We start from the raw sequence: 5,883 nt of genomic DNA on the forward strand, positions 1-5,883 counted from the left end.
CTGCTGCCTCACAACGCCAGGGACCTAGGTTCGAATCCCGGCTTGGCTGACTGTCTGTGTGGAGTTTGCACATTCTCCCCATGTCTTAGTGGGTTTCCTCCGGGTGCTCCGGTTTCTTCCCACAGTCCAAAAGATGTGCTGGTTAGGTGCATTGGACATGCCCCTTAGTGATCCTGGGACTAACTGGGTAAACATGTGGGGTTATGGGGATAGGGTCTGGGTGGGATTGTGGTCGGTGCAGACTCGATGAGATGGAATGGCCTCCTTCAGCACTGTAGGGTTTCCGTGATTCTATGACCGGGAACCTCCCATCGGAGACTGAAGCAAGATTCCAAATTAGTCCTTGAAGGAGAAAATGGGGAAACATCTAAAAATGAAGCACACTTTGAGAGAGTGTGGAGACAGATCTGAGTGGAACAGTGTGGGTCAATCGTTCTCAAGCGATGCATGAGCCTGGGGTCGGATTCCCGTGTTGAAATAGTTTAGGGAATTAGCTTTACGTCTGATCTCTTTATCGTCCTACTGTTCACCGCATCTGTCAGCCTGGGGTGGGGATGGGGTGATTCACAAGTTACCTTGCCTTGCTTGCCACTGACAGACTCCTGCGCTGCCTCAGTGTGCTCAGAACATGCTTGCTGTGTGACTGTTACAACATGAAACGTGCAGCAACAGGCGACTAAAGGACTTCTGAATGTCACTCGGTTGATGTAATAGCTGCAACGATGGATTAATGCTGGGGTCGCAATGCAAACGGATGTAAAGTTGGTCATTTTTATACGTACAGACCTTTCTACGAGATTAAAAGTGTGATCTCACCAACAGAAATCAGCTTGGGTAAATGCATGGGGATAGAGCCTGGATGGGATTATGATCGGGACAGACACGATGGGCTGAATGGCCTGTTTCTGCACTGTAGGATTCTATGGATGTTTCTCAGGCTGGTGGTGAACCTTCTCTGGACTGTCTTCAATACCAGGATATCTTTCCTTCGATAAGGAATCAAAAGCTTTGTGGTTTATCAGCTCATGTTAATCCTGGTCATTATCCAATTTGATTTTCACAGGCTTCTGATTAGCCACAAGTAGGTGTACATTAACACTGCAATGAATTTACTGTGAAAATCCCCTAATCGCCACACTCTGGCGCCTGTTTGGGTACACTGAGGGAGAATTTAGCATGGCCAATGCACCTAACCAGCACGTCATTCGGATTGTGGGAGGAAACCAGAGCACCTAGAGGAAACCCACACAGACACGGGGAGAACGTGCAAACTCCACACAGACAGTGATCCAAGCTAGGAATCGAACCATTGACATTAAACTGCTGGCCTGCATTTGTAGGGCTTATTGTTACACCCTTTTTTTAAACAACTGTGTAGCATTTGCAGTTTTCCAGTTCTTTGGCACTACCCCTGAGACTAAGGAAAATCGAAAAGTTATGTCCAGTGCCTCCATAATTTTCACTCTCACTTCCCTCAGTATCCCATCTCATCCATCACTTTTATGTACAGGCAGCCAATCTAATATCTCCTTCTTATCCGTTTTAATTGCTTCTTGTGTATGAATGACCTCAACTTTCCCCATGGATAGCATCTTCTTCACTGATAACAATAGATGCAAACTATTCAGACCCCAGCTATTCCCCTGACGCATACACAAATCATCTTTTTGGTCCTTAATCAGTTCTAATTCTTCCTTTAGCACTGTTTTACTATTTACACACCTGTAGAAAACTTTATAATTCCCTTTTCTGTTAGCTGCCAGGCTCTTTTCATACTCTCTCTTTGCTTCTCTGACTTGATTATTTCACTTTCCCCTTTAATATTTAGCCTGATTCTCTAGTGTATTATCCACCTGACATCTGCCATAAACATATCTTTCCTTTTTCATCTTAATCTCTATCCTTTTGCCATTCTGGGAGCTCTGGTTTTGATTGCTCTGCCCCTCCCTTTTTGGGGAAAATACATTGACTTTATGAAAATGATCTTTTCTTTGAAGCAGCTCTTTGTCCAGTTCATCATTCTCACGGTAGAATGTTTTTTGTCCTTTTCCAACCTAAATCATGTGATACAATGATCACTCTTCCCTAAATGTTCTCCTGCTGATACTTGATTCACCTCATTCCCAAGAATCAGGGCCAGACTCTTTTCATAGAAACCCCTACAGTGCAGAAGGAGACCATTCAGCCCATCGAGTCCTCACTGACAACAATTCCACCCAGGCCCTATCCCTGTAATCCCACATATTTACCCCGCTAATCCCTCTAACCTATGCCTTCCCTGACACTTAAGGGGCAATTTAGCATGGCCAATGCATCTAACCCGCACATCTTTAGAGTGTGGGAGAAAACCAGAGCACCCGGAGGAAACCCATGCAGACACAGGTGCAAACTCCGAGACAGGAATCAAACTCGTTGGACTGGAAACATGATGGTGCAGAGAATGTTTGTGAATACACTCGAGGAATGATGTGCTGGTGTTATTGGCAAGGATTTAAACTAACTTGGAATTCTTGTTCCCCTCTGCCCTTTACATGATTATCAACCCAGCCTATGCTCAGATAATTAAAATCCCCGCATTGTAATTACTTTATAATTGTTGCACCTCTCTCTAATTTCTGTGCAAATTTTATCCTCAATATCCTTTCCGCTGATTGGTGACCTATAGACTACACCAAGCAACATAACAGGAGGGTTTTGTGGTGCGGTGGGTTGACATTCCTACCTCTGAGCTGGTTTGAGTCCCACGGCAGGACATGATGGCCAGGGAAGGTGCATTCATAATATGGTCAAATAGGTTGGGTGTCAACCTGCAAATTCTGCCAAACTGGCCAATTGCTGTTAGTAAGAGTGAGACGTACGCCTGGTCAGCCATGCTTGATGTGGAGTGGCTCTCCTTAAGCTATGAACTCCTCTTCCAGACTAGCAGTCTGCCCTGGGGATTACTAACTATGGGAACAGGAAAAAGTCTGACTAGTAGTGGGAAGAGAATTGGGGAAGCATCGTAAGTGCACATTTTTTTACTCCTTAGCTCTAGCCTCTGGGACATCTTTCTCCATCATTGCTCTCCTTTATCAATACCACCACCCCTCACCCTGAATGAGCTGAAAGAGCTTTCCCCTTCCTCACCTTTTCCCTGCCCTTGAGCCCTTTTCAGAGTAATGTGTGCAGATCTATCCACTGCCTGAGCTTGGAGGGGCAGCACAGCGGCACAGTGGTTAACACTGCTGCCTCAAAGTAGCGGGGATCTGGGTTCGATTCTCGGCCTCGGGTCATTGTCTGTGCGGAGTTTGCACGTTCTCCCCATGTCTGCAAGGGTTTCCTCCAAGGGTTTCCTCTCACGGTCCAAAAGACAGGCTGGTTAGGTGCATTGGCCATGTTAAATTCTCCCTCAGTCCAACTGAAGAGGCGCAGGAGTGTGGCGACTAGGGGATTTTCACAATAACTTCAATGCAGTGTTAATATAAGCCTACTTGTATAAATAAATGTTGAAATAAATTTTCTTCCTCTCTTTTTCCTGAATGCCTTGTATTCAGGAATATTTAATACATTGTCCTGCCCTCCTTTGAGCCAGGTCTCTGTAACAGCCACAACATCATATTTCTACTTATTAATCAGCATCTGTAACTCAACAATCTTATTTACTCATTCATACACACTAACCCTGATTTAGACTGTATTACTTTCTCCTGTCCTCTGAACAAATTAAATAATTATTCTATTCTGCTGCTACCTATCTCTTCCAGTATTCTGCGTTCATTGGCATTCCTCTGTGATTTGGTATTACCCTTTGGTTCTTACACTCCTGCCAACTTAGTTTAAACCCTTTCCAACAGCACTAGCAAATCACTTTGCAAGGAACTAATATTGGATCTATTTAGGTGCAACCTGTCCAGCAGGCCCATCACCTCAAGAGCTTGTTTTTATCCATTCCTGGGACATGGGCATTGCTGGCTGGCCAGCATTTATTGCCCATTGCCTGAGGACAGTTGAGAATCAGCCACATCGCTGTGCCTCAGCACAGTGATTAGCACTGCTGCTTCAGAGCGCCAGGGACCTGGGTTCGATTCCCGGGCTTGGGTCACTGTCTGTGTGGAGTTTGCATGTTCTCCCCATGTCGGTGTGGGTGCTCCGGTTTCCTCCCACATTCTGAAAGGTGTGCTGGTTCGATGGATTGACCTGGACTGAGATGACCAGAGTACTTACGTGGCGAAAAACTGCAGCAGGCGATGGTGCAGAGGGACCTCGGGGTCCTTGTGCATGAGTCGCAAAAACCCAGCTTGCAGGTGCAGCATGTGGTCAGGAAGGCGAATGGGATGCTGGCCTTCATAGCGAGGGGGATTGAATATAAAAGTAGGGAGATCTTGCTGCAGCTGTATAGGGCATTGGTGAGGCCGCAGCTGGAGTACTGTGTGCAGTTTTGGGCGCCGCACCTGCGCAAAGATATTTTGGCCTTGGAGGGAGTGCAGAGGAGGTTTACTAGGCTGATACCGGAGTTGAGGGGGTTGAGCTATGAGGAGAGGCTGAATAAACTAGGCTTGTACTCATTAGAGTTTAGAAGAATGAGGGGAGATCTCATTGAGACGTATAAGATGATGAATGGGATGGATAGGATGGAGGTGGAGAGACTCTTCCTGCTCAAAAAAGACAGTAGGACTAGGGGGCACAGCCTCAAGATAAAGGGGGAGCGGTTTAGAACGGAGTTGAGGAGGAACTTCTTCACTCAAAGGGTGGTGAATCTCTAGAATTCTCTGCCCGTTGAAGTGGTGGAGGCTGCCTCGCTAAATATTTTTAAGACGCGGGTTGATGGGTTTTTGATAAGAGAGGGGATTAAGGGTTATGGGGAGAGGGTGGGAATGTGGAACTGAGCCACGACAGATCAGCCATGATCTTATTGAATGGCGGGGCAGGCTCGAAGGGCTAGATGGCCTACTCCTGCTCCTATTTCTTATGTTCTTATGTTCTTATGTTTCACAGTAACTCCATTAATGTAAGCTTTACCTGTGACTAATAAACAAACTTTAGGCAAGGACGGGAGCTTTCCTTCCCTAAAGGAGGTTAGTGAACCAGATGGGTTTTTTCGATAATGGCCATCAGTAGATTCTTAATTCCAGATAGTTTTTTTATTGAATTCAAATTTCACCATCTGCAGTGGTGGGATTTGCACCCGGGTCCCCAGAGCATTAGCTGAGTTTCTGGATTAATGGTCTAGCGATAATACCACTAGGCCATCACCTCCCCTAATGGTCCCAATGTCTCAAGAATTTAATACCCTCCCTGCGGAACCATCTTTCCCATCCCTCATCCATCTTCTTTATCCTCCTATATTCACTTCTGAGTGGCACTGGGAGCAAACCGGAGAATATTATTTCTGGGGGAGAGGGAGAGTGAAAAGGGAGAGTTGAGGGTTGCAAATTAAATGTGTCCTTGCACTGAGCTAATGACAGGAATAAAATCAATGGCTATTAAGTCTGGGGAGGATGGTGGCTGCTGCAGTGAGTCAATCGGTCCACACGAGGGAGCAATAATCAAGCCAGAAAATCCATGAGGCAAATTTTAACCCATGAATTTATGAATCATAAAATGATACAGGTACTGCTGCCTCACAGCGCCAGGAACCCAGGTTTGATTCCCAGCTTGGGTCATTGTTTGTGTGAAGTTTGGCACATTCTCTCCGTATCTGCGTGGGTTTCCTCTGGGTGCTCCGGTTTCCTCCCACAGTCTGAAAGGTACGCTAGTTAGGGTGCATTGACCCGAACAGGCACCAGAATGTGGCGACTAGGGGAATTTCACAGTAACTTCATTGCAGTGTTAATGTAAGCCTTACTTGTGACTAATAAATAAACTTTACTTTTAAGACTTGCCTTTTTACAGCACACACAGTCT

The sequence above is a fragment of the Carcharhinus amblyrhynchos genome, chromosome 26 (assembly GCF_965287045.1).
Source record: "Carcharhinus amblyrhynchos chromosome 26, sCarAmb.v2.hapA, whole genome shotgun sequence".
NCBI lineage: Eukaryota > Metazoa > Chordata > Chondrichthyes > Carcharhiniformes > Carcharhinidae > Carcharhinus > Carcharhinus amblyrhynchos.